Here is a 17096-nt window from a genome sequence, read left to right as displayed (position 1 = left end):
GGTTTCCACTGCCTCAAGTAAATCATCCACATCCCCGTGTCTTTTCTCATCAAGACTTTTCTGACTTCCAACCTGGAAGTGTCCCCCCCACCCCCATTAATAACGAGTGCACATATTTTTATCTGTCTATTAAAGCATTTTTCATGTCTAGAAAATGACAATTGATCTGGAAACTTCTGAAGAGAAGGGAATCACATATTATACATCACTATGATGCTTAAGATAATAAAGTTTCTGCAGCCTCTAACAGTTTGGGTGACAGAGGCATACTCCATCACTCTTAGTAAGAGAAGGAGCATAGGAGATCATTTACGGAGGTGTTAACTAACTGGTAGAAGAGTGAAATGTATTTTTGAATTCTCATTTAGGCATGGTGAAACCTAGAATGTAATAGTTTCATGGCTAGATAATATCCTGTGGGTATGATATGTGATTTGGGCCCCCAGATAGCCAGGATGCTCATGTCTAGAACACAAAGGTGAAAAAGAGGATGGAGCTTCTCACTAGGATATCTGATGACCTACTAGAGATTCTTGTTTCTCATTCTCAAAAAATTGGGTTCTTTTTAAAATTCTTTTTTTTTTTAAAAGTTTATTTGACAGAGATCACAAGTAGGCAGAAAGGCAGGTAGAGAGAGAGGAGGAAGGAGGCTCCCTGCTGAGCAGAGAGCCCGATGCGGGGCTCAATCCCAGGACCCTGAGATCATGACCTGAGCCAAAGGCAGAAGCTTAATCCCCTGAGCCCCCCAGGCACCCTGGGTTCCTTTTAATTAGAAGTCTTAGTTTCCAAAAAGAGAAACTCCCAGGTGACCCAGCGATGGTTTCACTGACCTGATAAGTTGAGACTGACACTTTGGGATCATCAAACAGATTGTATGTTGGCTGGGTGACAAATTCTGATTATCAAGGGGCATCAGTTACCATTATACAATAGGCCACAAAGGAATATGCCTGTGATCCAAGGGATTCTCTGGGGAACCTCTTAGTATCTGTGTATTTCATAGTGAAGGTCAGTGAGAAACCACAATAATTAAATAAAAGAAAAACTATTCAAAGCACAGACCCACCAGGATAAGACCCATCCAGGGTACTGGCTCAGTGCAAAGGAAAATTGAAATGAGCAGTGGAGAAAGAGTTATAAATTGCAGTTGTAGCCTTACCACTAGTTGTGAAAATGAGAACCAGATTATCCATGCATATTTTAATTGTTTTAATATTATATATATGATATATCTTGTGTATGATACATACACACACAATGCCAGTTCTTTTTCCTTTCTCCAATTTACTTTCTATCAGATGAAAGATGTGTTAATAGAGGGTGGTGTATGAAAGTGTCAAATTACTGTACTGGACACCTGAATCTAACATAACACTCTATGTTAACTAACTGGAATTAAAAAGTTTTAAAAATTAAAGAATAGGATGGGTTAATAGGGGTTAACTCTATATCTCAATATTTAAATGAAAGGATATCAGAAGGATTGTCGCTTACCAGAAGAGTGATAAATATCACTCAGGGTGAATAAAGTAGCAAACACAACTTGATGTGTCCATTTTGTGAGGAGATGAGAAACTGTTTGTAGTCAGACAGTGGCACCATGTTAGCCAGATGTTGTTCTAGTCTTTCTTCCAAAGTTACATGGGGGTTAAAGATGTGATATGGATACTAGGTCAGCAAAGGGGTGGACTGTGTTAGATTATAGATGACAACTTTTCACGAAGTCTTGCATGCAATGGCCATGAGAATGTGGTTCCCAGAGCTCAACTGCAGAGAGCCCACTTGAGGAAGGGCGCTCCTGTGTTCTCTGAGATCCATCACCACCATCGTACTGAGACCACACTTCCCTCAAGCTATATCCAGCCAGTGACTGGGTATGGCTACTGTATAAGGCAGGTATCTTTTTGGGAGGCCTGGGATTCCTCTAATGACCAACTTTGCTGTGAAGACTCCTGATATCCTGGTGAACCTCCTTTAGACTTTATGGCAGTATACATCATTTCTATCCAACCTTCTTTCTCTCTTCCTTTACTAATAATTAATATAACATCATGATGCAATGCTTCTCCTAGCCTTCCCTAGCTTGCTCTTTTTTTCTTACAGACATTCCCCCTAAGAAAAACTACACATTTAATTCCATTTTGGAGTCAGGTTTGTGGCTGAGTTGCACTAATGCACCCCCATTTAAGATCTAACCTTCTTTGGGGTAGAAGCCAGGGGCTATATTTCTAAGATATTCCTTTCTTGTATGGTTCTTGGAGAAAGTTTACCTATGAAAATAACCTGTGTGAAATTTAGAAAACAGAATGGAAGAGAGGTCATTATCCTTTGGAGGTCTTTGTGAACAAATCTAATGACCTTATAGACTTCTCTGTGAGCTATCTCTTCACCATGGTAAACTGGAAAAATGGGCATCTTTCCCAAAGACTTAAAATTTGCAATGGCTTATCACAGTACTAATGAAAAACACTCACTTTAGTGCTCCAGGCTGAAATTTTCAGGAACTCTTCTAATTGCAGTCTTCTTCCTATCATCTCAAATCTTCTAACTGTAGCCTCCCAGTACATCATTGCCCAAGTCAGGTATAAATCATAACTCTTAAGTTGAAACCCTTTAATCCAGGAATAGCTTCATTTTCCTAATCATATTCTCACTGATGCAAGAAGAAACTGAGACTTTCCACCTCTACATGAAGTTTAAGATACATAAGCATCCTTCAGCATCCCCCACAGTATTTGAACCTAGAACATGCTTAATAACTGTTATTTAAAAGAACAAAGACAGTGGTTCATTTAAAAGGACATAATTATCAATTTTTAAAATTAGGTAAAATGCCTGATTATTTGACCTTTTTGACTTACTGTGCCCTATTCCAGCATCTCCATCGACTCTATTATTTGTACTCCTACCTCTACTCCTACCCATTGAGTTTTCAGTCCTACCCTCCACTCCCCTCACTCACATTAAAACTACCATCATACACTAGGAACTCCTCCATTCTGAACCAGACCACCACCTCCTGTTGGTTCACTTTGGTTTCTCTGTTAATGATTTGCTCTTTCCACAGAAAATACAGTGCTCTCTCACACACAAGGCAGCATTATCTTTCCAAACCACAAATCTGATTATGTCAAGTTTCATACTTAACATGCTTAAATGCTTCCCATTGGTTTCAGAATCCAATCCAATTCAGTCAAAAGTTCTTAAATTGATTTCAAGGCCATGTGTAATATTTCTGTTGTTATTTAAAGCATGTTCCCTTTGCTCTCTATGCTTCCACTACCTCTTCTTGGGATTTCTCTAATGTATATTTTGCTATTTTCTGTTTCACAGGGTTTTTTTTTTCCTCCTACATTATGTCCCTCTCCCTGAGATACTTTCTTCCATAAACACACTCACTGGCTTGTGTATGCATGACACACACACACATCTTTCACACTATCTTTCTAATCTTATTCATTGCAGGTTTCAGCTTAAAACCCCCTTCATCAGGAAAGGCTTTACTGACACCCACTAGGTCAAATTCCTGTGTTATAAGTTTTCAACTATGATTATATTTTAAGTTAATTTTTTTGCAATACTTTATTTCTTTTCCATTTTCCATTTAATCTCCTTGAGGGAAGAGACCAACATTCTTATATTTGTCATTGTATTCACACATATTAGACACATAAAAAACATTTTTGAATAAATATGTATTCCTCATATCAATAGGCAAAGTTCATAACCTGTATTTTGATAGTATGTCTATTTTCTGTGTTGGGGTCCCAGAGTAAACTAGTGACAACTCATCATCTTCAAGACAAAGTATTGAAACTGGAGAGAACATATTCCAACTTTGTTTTCCTGGAAACATGATAACTTACTGGCTTATCAAGAGCCTAGATTCATATAAGGAAGAATGGAAAATCACAAGGAAAATAAATTATTTGATATTGTTAGATAACTTAAACCAGTATCATTTAAAAAGACAAATTTATGTCCACAGTGCAAATTTCTGTGGCTAAAGAGATAAAATTAGTAGTCTTGGTTGAATTTATTATAAACAACCAGAGAACACCACATATAGACAAGTTCTGATAAAACAATATTGGAAGCATTGCCCAGATCTTTCTTGGGTTAGCAGCATAGGATTATCATATGGAGAAATGTATCCTCCTCCAAATTATATTTCAGGTGCACACTTGCCTCTTTAATGTTTTATAAAATAAGCGTGCACAGCCATGCTTTAAGACAAGACTCTCACACTTCCCACTGACTTTGAGATGAGCTATTCTATTCTGTACAAATAAAAATACAATATCTATTCCATTACTAATTTCAGAAAGAGGTAATATCTGGGAAAAGAACAATACTTCTGGCTATGCTAAAAATCCAGACAAGCAAAAAGTCACCCCTGGAAACCTCCATTGCTAGTAAATGGATTGTATTTATGTTACATGCTTCATTTTTTCCCCTCCCAACTGAAACATTAAGAATGTCTCAAGGCAATCTGGTCTATTTGTCTAAACAACACCCCAGTGGTTATATATCATTCTTTTGGACCTTGACCTCAAAAAAATCTTTTCCTTTCCCTCACTTTTTTTTTTTAACTTTTCACTTCAAAGTTGGCTAATTTCACTGGAAAAGTCTGTTTAAGCTTACCACTTACACAGCTCTAACAATCTTGGTGAGTCATATTATATGCAATCCTGGGTGTATATAACTTTTGGATAAATAAAGCCAGAACTCAGAAGCCCAGGAATCTAGAAATTGCCACTATTGTCCAGGATAGTTACCCCAAAGCATTATCCTTTCACTGAGACTATTACAGCCACCAATGCCACTATTAAGGTCTTCAAAGATTTAATAGTAGGTGATTTTTGGCTTCATTAAACTCACCTGTTTTCCAGGTACAAAATGCACATGCAGCTGCAGAGTGACTATAGATTGTTATAAATTTAATCAGATGGTGATGTTTATCATGGCTATAGTTCCAGCAGTCGGATTTTCTAACCCAAATCAACTGGCTCCTCATACTTGATATGCAGATATTGACAGAATTAATGATTTCATTTTAGTCTACATCATCAAAGATAATAAAAAGCAGTTTGCCTTCAGGAAGCACAAACTGCAACTCCCCTTCACGATCTCTACATAAAGATAAGTCAACTCCCAGTCAATTATCTGGTGAGCCATCAAGATTTTGATATCCCACTGGAGACTACACTGGTCCATTACATTAAGGATAATTTTCCTCATTTGTCTTGGTTATTCCTTGCCATTATCCTATATGCTTAAGCAAGACACATTCATATCGGAAGATGAGAGATAAACCCAATGAAAGTGCAGAGACTGCCACATTGGTGAAGTTTCTAATGGTCCACTGAGAGGGGGCTTGGCGGGGGCGGGGGGGGGAACACCTTTTAAATTAGGAGACAAGTCTCTGTCCCTGTATTACCATTCAACACAAAGGGACACAAAAATGGGGGGGGGGTCTCTTTGGATTCTGGAAGACAACATAGGCTAATTTGAATGTGTTGTGCTAACCAATTTCCTAGGTAACTTAAAATGCTACCTGTTTTGAATGAGTTCTGGAGGAAGAGGAGACACTGAAACAGGTTCAGGCTATAATGTAAGTGGCCCTGTTACTTGCAACTTATGACCCAGTAGACCTAATGGTGTTAGAAGCTATCTGTAGAACATAGAGGTGACTTACAGCATCTGTGACTAAGCTCGCTAGCCATTTTGAGTAAGGCACTACTGGTTCCTGTAGATATATCTTCTATTGAGCAACTGCTAGATTACTACTTGACTCTGGTAGAGACTGAATACCTAACAATGGGATATGGAGAGTCCCCTGCAATGTTGTTCAAGAACTAGGTGTGACCTCAAGAAACAACAAATGTTGATGAGGATGTGGAGAAAAAAGAACACTTGTGAACTGTTGGTGGAAATGCAAACTGGTGCAGCCACTGTGGGAAACAGTATGGAGTTTCCTCATAAAATAAAAAATAGAACTACCCTATGATCCAGCTATTAAACTACTGTGTATTTACCCAAAGAATAACAAAACACTAATTCAAAAGGATATATGCACCCTTATGTTTATAGCAGCATTATTTACAATAGCCTAGATATGGAAGCAGCCCAAGTGTCCACCAACTGATAAATGGATAAAGAGGTGGTACATATATACAATAAAATACTATTCAGGCACTGAAAAGAAAGAATTCTTGCCATATGTAATGACGTGGCTGGAGCTAAAGAGTATAATGCTAAGCAAAATATTTCAATCAGAGAAGGACAGAAACCATATGATTTCACCCATATGCAGAATTTAAGAAGCAAATGAGCAAAAACGGGGGGGGGGGGACACACACACACATCAAGAAACAAATTCAATTATAGAGAACAAACTGATGGTTACCTAGAGGAGGGGAGTGGAGGGATGGGTTGAATAGGTGATGGGCATTAAGGAGAGCACTTGATGAGCACTGGGTGATATATGGAAGTGTTGAATCACTATGTTGTACACCTGAAACTAATATAACATTATATATTAACTAACTGGAATTAAAACAAAAACTTGAAAATTCGGGGCGCCTGGATGGCTCAGTGGGTTAAGCCGCTGCCTTTGGCTCGGGTCATGATCTCAGGGTCCTGGGATCGAGTCCCACGTCGGGCTCTCTGCTCAGCAGGGAGCCTGCTTCCCTCTCTCTCTCTCTCTGCCTGCCTCTCCATCTACTTGTGATTTCTTTGTCAAATAAATAAATAAAATCTTTAAAAAAAAAAACTTGAAAATTCCTCCTGCAAAAAAATAAAGGGCATACAACTTCATGAAATTAAAAAAAAAAAAAACTACTGTGTCTGATACACGGAATCATAAAATCAGATGGTAAAACCATTTTCAAATAGAAAATAGAAATGCTATATATAAGGTCCAAAAGTTACAAACAAAGTTTATGAGCAGGTGGATCAGATTCCTTTGGCACCTACATATCTGTTGGCCCCTCTCCCTCACCTCGAATACATGATCAGGTCTGATTTGTGGGTAGGCATAAGTACTCTGCTGGTATCAGCTAGAAGCAGGGAGTTGCTACATTACAGCCCTAATGAAAGTTGGTTCTGAAAAACCAATGCTGAAAAGAAATCCTCCCAGTATAAAGAATACCTAGCAGAAAAACCCAGTCCATTTTCTTTGAAGAAGATATGATCAGAGGTACAGATAAATTTTGATTGTCAGAGAGTACCCAATAGTATTAGTGATCAAGGACTTCAGATACAATTGAAAAATTGATAAGATGGGAGACTTGGGGAGAGGTTATGTGGTGGTGTTTCTTAGAAGGGGAAGAGAGTGTGGAGCTATCTATAAATGCCCATCAGAAGGATCCATAGTTAGATGTCAGTCTGCTTCTTTTCCTAGCCACCCCAATTTTTGCTGAAGATACCAATTTTAAAAGTGGTCATGGTGACCAAGATGGAAGTTTATCTTGAGCTCAATAACATGAACTTCACTTGACTAAGGTTGCCCATACCGTGCCACTACTGAGTGCCCAGGCTGCCATCAGCAAAAGCCAACACTCAGCCTCAGTACAGCATTAGTACGCAGAAAGAGCAGCCATCTATTTGGTTGCAGATTTATTACCATGGATCTGTTTTCATCACAGAACAGGCAATAATTTTTCCCTAGTAGGATCTAGAGTTAGAGTGTTGTCATACAAGATGCAGCATATTTCTTTCATGTGTGGGCAATGTATACTTATGTCTACCCATAGTCAGTGTTTTGGTCTTGGCATTGAGGAATGCCAATGGAAGAGGTCAGTTTAATACCTAACACCAGGGGACTTCCTCTGGTCCTTCCCCATTAGCTTGAGGACAATGGGTTTGGAGGTTTTAGTGTCTAAGAGAGAAGTGATTCTGTTAGAGGAATATAGTCATATTTTTGTTAGATTTAAAACTGAAACTGCCTTCTAGCTATTTGATGTTCCTCATGCTGCTTAACCAAGAGGTAGAAAAAGCAATCACTCTACCCGCTGAGATGATTCATCCAGTTTGCTAAGAGAGAATTATATATGTCAAGGGGTTATCGCTGAATATAAAAGATTCATTCAGATGCTTTTTTAAAAAATATTTTATTTATTTATTTGAGAGAGAGAATGACAGAGAGAGAGAGCATGAGAAGGGGAGGGTCAGAGGGAGATGCAGATTCCCTGCTGAGCAGAGAGCATGATGTGGGACTCAATCCCAGGACTCCAGGATCAGGACCTGAGCAGAAGGCAGTTGCTTAACCAACTGAGGCAACCAGAGATCCCCATTCAGGTGCTTTTTAAATAATCATATTAATCAATAGAAAACTGAGGCAAAGTGATAAGATCAGGACTGCCAAGGATCCCAAAATTATGGTTTGTTTCATCCCACCTGGTAAATAATGCCATCAAAAGTATATGCGACAGAGAGCAAGGGGATCATGGAATAAGTGGGAGAAAAAAGAGAACTTTGACTTTTAATCGAGGTCTAATGAGCAGCTATAGAAGAACAGGCTTTTGCATCTGTCTGTTATTTTAATTAACTGCTTTTTTCATAACATCTGTTTTCCTTTTTTTTTTTTTAATAATACAGAGCATATTAGTGAGGGTGAATGTTTTGGGCTTCACATGGAACTATGACTAAAATTACACATTCTATGATGAGATGATGACTGGTGAGACTATTAAAAGATCCACATTGTCACCTAGGTAAAGAAACAAGAATGGACTATACTACATACTGTCATCGTCTCATATTTATCCCTATCAGATACACTCTCCATCTTTTGTACCATTTGTTGCTCAGGAAGCCTAAACTGTATGGACTGCCTGAATCTTCTTGCCTCTGTTTGGGTTCGGCCAATGAGAGGCAACTAAGGGACATCATAGGACAGAGGTTTGATGCCCTTGCATCTATTCCTGGAAGGCCAGGCACTGATAAAATTACTTTCCTCAACTGGGAGTCACATCCCCTTTCTGGCAGCCCTCTCCTCTAGTTATATCTCTCCTCTAGATTTGGTAATCCTTCCCTCCCATGGGCCTTTCCATGGGGTGGGATGACTTCCTTCACTCCTGATACTCTTCACTAACCTTATCAACGTCTTTGAAAACAGTTCCTCACTTAAATTATCTTCATGTGTACCTTTTGCATGTGCCATGCATTTCCTGCTTTGATTCTGACTTGAGCAAATTCCACTCTCCTTCCGTCCTGGGACTCTTTGTTTCTTCTAGTGCTTGTTCTCTTTTATCTCCAGGGTTTACTTAGGCTTTTTCTCTTGCCTGGAAGATTCTCCTCCAATCATACTATTAAATATACCTTAAGTATATATGCTTTTTTAAACTTTAAACTCAACATGTAGGATGAGTATATTCATCTTACCTATTCTCATAGCCTCTGCACCTCCCATAGAACTTAGCATATAAGAGACTATTAAAAGATACACATTGTCACCTAGGTAAAGAAACAAGAATGGACTATACTACATAGAAGTACTTGATAAACATCTGCAATAAATCATTCTATGCCCTCAAATGCCCCATCCAGAAAAATGTTGCCCTGGGCCTTTATTTTTTTCACAAAAGTGTTTCATGTAGCCAAAGGTTGATAGTTCATTTTTGTTACCTGTCCTGCTTTCTTTCATTCATTATATTCTCAATTAAACTGAAATTACCTTATTTGCTCCAGGGGTAAATGTTTCTCTGCTTCTGTGACCAACATAAACTTGCAGGACAAATAGAATACATGATGATCCGTGGAACATTGACTAAGTTCTAAAGTTTCGGAGCTTCCAACTTAGAGATAAAAAGCAATGTGTTCACTTCTCGTTTCAGCTTGACTATATAAAAGGCATGGAAGTTGTCACTCCCATCTGTATAAGAAAAAAAACTGAACTAACTAAAAAAACATGAATTTTCTTGGACCTCTCAGAGTGAGTTTGCAGGACAAATTTCCAGCTGGAAATCCAAAAAGACAGGGAAGTCAAGGGAGTCTCTGCTCATACCTAAAGCAAAGGTTTCTGGAGTCAAAAACTCATAGGAACACATAAAGTAAGATATTCCTGAGAGCTGCAGTCTGAAAGGAGTCCCCAGACTTTTGTGGGTTTTACCTCCAGGAATCTACAAAGTGAAGATCTAAGAACGATTCTCTCATAGAGCCAGGAGGAAACTAGTCACTGTAAAATACCCCTAAGAGTGTTTGTTCTCCATAACAAAGACCTTCTCTTGAGGAGAAAAAAGATCTAACCAAACCTTATCTGAAATGAGGGAAAAACATTGCTGCCACTTTAGGCCCTCTAGCTTTCCTGTCTCATCTAAAGGAAGAACAGAGCTATAAAAATGGAGAAATACTTGTGAAAGTTATGAACCAGAGACCCAAGCCCTTGAAAACAAGATTAAATCAGAAGATTATCAAATCCTTTCTCTCCCCTACTTACCACCACATCATGGCATCCATGATAAAAACTCTCCACAAACTAGTAACAGAAGGTAATTTCCTCAACTTGTTGAAGAACATACACACACACACACACATACACACCTACAGTTAACATTACACTTAATAGTGAGGTACTAGTTGCCTTTCTGGTTAAGATCAGTAACAAGGCAATAATGTCCTCTCTTATTTTTATTCAACATAGTACTGGAAGGCCTAGTTACTGCAATCAGATAAGAAAAAGAAATAAAATATATTGATAGCTTGACAAAGAAGTAAAACTTTCATTTTTCCCAGATGATAGCATTTTTTATGTAGAAAATCCCAAGGAATCAATAAATATACTCCTGAAACAATACCAAGTATAGCAAGGTTGCAGGATATAATTTTTACATACTAACATCAATTGCTTTGTCATATACCACCAATAAACCATTAAAATTTAAAATAAAATGAAAATATCACTAATAAAGAACACAAAAATTAATTCTTAAGTATAATTCTTAGGTATAAGTCTAACAAAATGTGTGAAGGACATATATGTGGAAAACTATAAATGTCTGACACAAAAAGAATCCAAAATTATCTGAATAATTGGAGACATATTTTGTGTTCATGGATTGGAAGACTCAATATTATTAGGAGGTTGATTTTTCACAACTTGATCCAAAGATTAAATTTAATCCTAGTCAAAATTTCTGAAAGGTATTTTATAGATATTAATATGAGCTGATTTTAAAGTTTATGTGTAAAGGCAAAAGACCTAGAATAACCAGCATAATACTGAAGAAGATCATAGTTGAAGAACTCACATCACCTTGATTCCAAGACTTAATACAAAGCCTCAGGAATCAACACAGTATAGTACTGGTGTAAGAATAGACACAGAGATCAATAGAAGAGAAAAAAGAACCATCAAATGTAGTCAACTAATGTTTAACAAAGGAGCATGGATAAGTCAATGGAGAAAGAATAGTCTTTTCAACAAATAATGCTGGAACAGTGGATGCCCAAATTGGAAAAAAGAGACAATGGGAGGGAGGGAGCCTAGAGAAAGATCTTATACCTTTCAAAAATTAATTTAAAAAGATCATAGACCTAAATGTAAAATCCAAACTATATAACCTCAAGAAGAAAACATAGAAGGAGAAAATTTAGGTGACCTTAGGCTTACCAATGAGTTTTTGCATACAATACTAAAAGAAAGATTGAAAGAAAAAGTAAGTAGGACATTATAAAAATGTTTAAAAAAAACTGATACTGTGTGAAAGATACTGTTAAGAGAATGGAAAGATGAGCCACAGACTGGGAGAAAATCTTTGCAAAACACATATCTGAAAAAGGACTTACATCCAAAATATACAAAGAATCCTTAAAACTCAAACAACAAGAAAACAAACAACCCAATTAAAAAATGGGCAAAAGTCCTGAGCAAACACATCACCAAAGAAGATATACAGATGGCAAATAAACATATGAAAAGATGTCCATCATCATTTGTGTTAAGAAATTGCAAATGAAAACAACAAATGAGATACCCCTAAAGCCTATCAAAATGACAGAAGAAAAAAAAAAAAGACAATACCAAATTCTGGTAAGGATGTGCAGTAACAGTAATTCAAAACTCTCATTTGTTACTAGTAGAAATGAAAATGGTACAGTCACTTTGGGAGATATTTTGGCAATTTCTTACAAAACTAAACATAGTCTTATCATATGATCCAGCCACCACGCTCCTAGATATTTACCTAGCCGATGTGAAAATTTATGTCCTCACTAAAACCTACACTTGAATGTTTATAGAAGCTTTATTTATAATTACCAAAATCTGGAAGCAAGCAAAATGTGCTTCCATATGGGAATAGATAAGCAAACTGTGGTATACCTGTACAATTCAATGTTATTCAGCAATAATAAATGAACTAGCAGGCCACAGAAAGAGATGAATAAATCTTAAGTACCTACTGTTTTGAGTGAAAGAAGTCAGTATGAAATGACTATATGGTATATGATTCTAATTATATGACATCCTAGAAAATCTAAACCAATAAAAGAGGACAAAACAATAAAAAGATCAGTAGTTCTGGGGGCTTGGGGAAAAGGAAAAGAAGGCTAAATAAGTGAAGCACAAGGGACTTTTTAGGGGACTGAAACTATTCCGTGTGATATTGTAATGGTGAATACATGACAATACGCTACTGTCAAAACTCATGGAACTGTACAATACTTAATGTATGCAAATTAAATAAGCAACATGTAGGAGGTCAGGAGAATCCCAAGATGGAATGCAGAATGTGACAAAACAATCTAACTCTATTACAAATGTATGAAACAACCTCACTCTAGGGGATGGGGGAAATTGCTGATGTAAGTAACTTTGGAAATGAGTAGAATATGTCAAACTAAAGGAAAAAGAAATAATATGTAAGAATTGTATTCTTGTTGATAAAATTGTCCCATGAGGATATGGATTAATCATTGATACTTATTACATACTAGAACTGAAAAGATTAAGTAAATGGACAATGGAAAAGAACCAGGTTTCTCACTGTTTGGTTAAGTTATAGCAGATAAGGAAGGGGAAGAGACTAGAATGATCCATGTGAAAGTGGATTTTAATTGAAGATACCAGTATGCACTCATGTTTGGGTTAATATAGATACAGACTGTTACATGTAGAAATATTCATAGCTATGTGTCTGTTAATACATAGGTTAGCATACACACATATATTACCTTGTTTTGTCAGCTAAGAGGACCTGGAAGCAAGGACACACCTTGTCTTTAGACCTTGGTTTCTAATACCATTTTCCAAATAAAGGAATGGGGGCAACTTGGATAAATGGCTTAGTCTAGAGATAGATATCTAGGTGACAGATAATATGAGTATGGAGTATCTTGAAGTGCTCAGAAGTAAGAAATTACTATAAATACCTAAACAAACAAACAAAAAACCCCAAACACATAAAGGGGTATGTCAAAGGGATACCATAGCCATCTGAAAGAACTCACAAGGCCAAAGCTGGAATAATTTGAGCAACAAAATAAATGATACAGTATTATAACCCAAAGTATAAAATAAATATCCATGAGTGCATACTGAAATAAATACATGATATGTTGAATAAAGATATAAAACAGAAGAATTCCAAATAATTTATATACATACTCTACCTTCAAGGAGGTAGAGTATAATTTCCCCCTACTTACATTTTAGGTTGCATATGGTGACTTGCAGAAGAAACAGATGTGGCTGCTGCAGTGGGGAAAGAGCCAGTCATGGAGAAAGGCAAGAGAGAGACTTGCACACAAGGGAGTGCACAGGGAAAACAAATCCCCATAGCAACTGGCCTGGAAAGTGAGAGGGCCTGAATTTCATGAATTCTTGCAACTAGAAGGGCTTAAAGCCTAGAGTTTAGATGGTCAGGATGCTTGGCTCTGGGAAAATTCAGAGAACATTGGGGCTGCTCTTAGAGAAAAGACAGGCAAATAGCCATTGGTCATGTAGCATGGAAATAGTGATCTGAAGAGTACCTGGGGCACACAGTGGGGAGGTTATTTATTCTTCCTGGAGTATGAGCCAGAGAGACAGAGCTCACAGAAACCCTCCAGGAACAAAGTAACTGCCAGGTGCCATTTCCCTCCCTTATCCCTCAGCATAATCACAGGGCCAACTGCAGTAACTAGTGCAGCACTGACATTTGCTACCTACCTTGTTTATACCAAGCCCCCTTCCCTGCTCCAGTGGAACTGCCCCTCCCATTCACCCTTGCCTGAGTCCCTGTGTGGCCAGCCCCCTTACAAAGAAATCTACTCCAAATCCTTGCCAACACTATGTCTCACAACCTGGGATTTTGGTGAGGTCTTGGTTTCTGTGGCAGTGGCAAGAGGTCTCATCTCACAAGCACATTAGAGCACACCTTGTTAAAATACAAATGTACTACATTTAGGACAGAGACAAAACACTGCACACAATAGGCAAAGAGAACGTCTGCAGACAACTGGCCTGAAAGATATAGCAGCAAGTATGCAATAACAGAGCACATGTAGCATACATTAGAGACACTTATAGAAGCTCCAGACCCCAAAGAACAGGGGACACTACACTTTAGGGTACTATAGGACCTCTTCTTCTTCTTCTTCTTCTTCTTCTTCTTTTTTTTAAGATTTTATTTATTTGACAGAGCCAGAAAGAGGGAACACAAGCAGGGGGAGTGGTAGATGGAGAAGCAGGCTTCCTACCAAGGAGGGAGCCTGATGTGGGCCTCGATCCCAGGACTCTAGGATCATGACCTTAGCTGAAGACAGATGCTTAATGCCTGAGCCGCCCAGGTGCCCAGAACCTCTTCTTCATAAAGCCATTAACCTCAAGAACAGGGGATGTAGCTGATTTTCCTAACACAAAGAAACGGGCACAGAGACTAAGGAAAATGAGAGGACAAAGGAATTTGTCCCAAATAAGAGAATGAAACCACAACAAGAGATCTAACAAAACAGATATAAGTAACATGCCTGATGGAGAATTTAAAGCAATGATCATAATGATGCTTCCTGGAATCAAGGAGTGAAGAACATTAGTGAGATCATTAACACAGAGATAGCAATAACATAGGTGAGATAAAGGGCTCAGTAAATGAAATTAGGAAAACAGTTGATGGAATGCATAACAAACTGGAAGAAGCAGAGGAACAAATTAATGGCCTAGAAGACAAAATAATTGAAAGTAATCAGGCTGAACAAAGGAGAGAAAACAGAATTATGCAAAATGAGAATGGACTTAGGGAACTCCATCATACATAATAGCATTTGTATTATAGAAATCCCGGAAAAGAAAGAGAGAAAAAAGGGGAACAGAAAATATATTTGAAAACATAATAGCTGAAAACTTCCCTAATCTGGGGAAAGACATCTAGATCGATCCAGGAGGCACAGAGAACCCCCATCAAAGTCAACAAAAGCAGGTCAAACCAAGACATATTCTAATTATATTTACAAAATATAGTAATAAAGAAAAAAAATACCCTAAAAGCGCAAGAGTAAGAAGAGAGTTACATATAAAGGGAACCGCATAAAGCTATTAACAGATTTTTCAGCAGAAACTTTCCAAGACCAAAAGGAGTGGCTTCATATATTGAAAGTGCTAAATGGGAAAAACTTGCAGCCAAGAATATTCTGTCCAGCAAGGCTATAATTCAGAATAAAAGGAGGGATGAAGAGTTCCAGAGACAAACAAAAAGTAAAGGAGTTCATGATTCATGATCACTAAACCAGGCCCACAAGAAATATTGAAGGGAAGGAACCCTTTGAGTGGGAAGACTAAAAAAGATCATATGAAGGTAGGAAACACAAAATCAGTAAAAATGAATATTTGTGATAAAAAAAATCAGTTAAGGAACTCACAAAATAAAAGAATGTAAAATATCAAACCATACACCTAAAACACAGGAGGAGAGGAGTAAAGAATGGGTTCAAATTTAAATGACCATCAATTTAATATAGACTGCTATATGCAGAAGATGTTGTATATAAATCTAATGGTGCCACAAATAAAAACCACCCATAAATATGCAAAGAAAATAAAGAGAAAGAAATCCATTTAGATCACTGAAGAAAACCAGAAAACTGTGGAAGAGAGAAAGACAAGAAAGGACCAGAAAAATCTTTAGAAACAACACAAAACAAGTAATAAAATGGCAATAAATAAATATCTATCAATAATTGTTTTGAATATAAATAGACTAAAATCTCCAATCAAAAGACATAGAGTGATAGAATAGAATTTAAAAAAAAAAAAAAGACTTATTTATATGTTGCTTACAAGAGACTCATTTTAGACCTAAAGACACTTGCATATTGAAAATGAGGGCATGGAGAAACATTTATCATGCAAAGGGATGTCAAAAGAAAGCCATAGTAGCAATACTTCTAACAACAAATATAGACTTTAAAACAAAGACTATAGCAAGAGACGAAGAAGGATTCTATAGAATAATAAAGGGGATACTCTAACAAGAAGGTGTAACAATTGTCAATAGTTATGCACCCAACATGGGAGCACCCAAGTACATAAAAGTATTAATAACAAACATAATGAACTAATTAATAATAATATAATAATAGTAGGAGACTTTAACATTCCAGTTACATCAATAGATGGATCATCTAAACAGAAAATCACCAAGGAAACAATGGCTTTGAATGACTTAAGGACCAGAGGACTGAATAGATATCTTCAGAACCTTTCATCCTAAAACAACAGAGTACACATTCTTTTTAAGTGCACATGGAACATTCTCCAGTATAGATCATAGGTAGGCCACAAAACTAGCCTTAAAAAATTCAAGTAGATTGAAGTCATAGCATACACCTTTTCTGACCACAACACTATAAAACTAGAAGTCAACCACAAGAAAAAAATCTGGAAAGATCACAAATACATGGAGATTAAATAACATGCTATTAAACAACAAATGGGTCAACCAGGAAGCCAAAGATGAATAAAATGTTACATGGAAAAAAAATGAAAATGAAAATACAGTGGTTCAAAATCTTTGGGATGCAACAAAAGCAGTTCTAAGAGGGAAGTTTATAGCAATACAGGCCTATCTTGAGAAGAAAGAAAAATCTCAAACAACCTAAACTTACACTTAAAGAAG

The sequence above is a fragment of the Mustela nivalis genome (genome assembly GCF_964662115.1).
Source record: "Mustela nivalis genome assembly, chromosome: 20".
Lineage (NCBI taxonomy): Eukaryota > Metazoa > Chordata > Mammalia > Carnivora > Mustelidae > Mustela > Mustela nivalis.
This window is presented reverse-complemented; position numbering follows the sequence as displayed.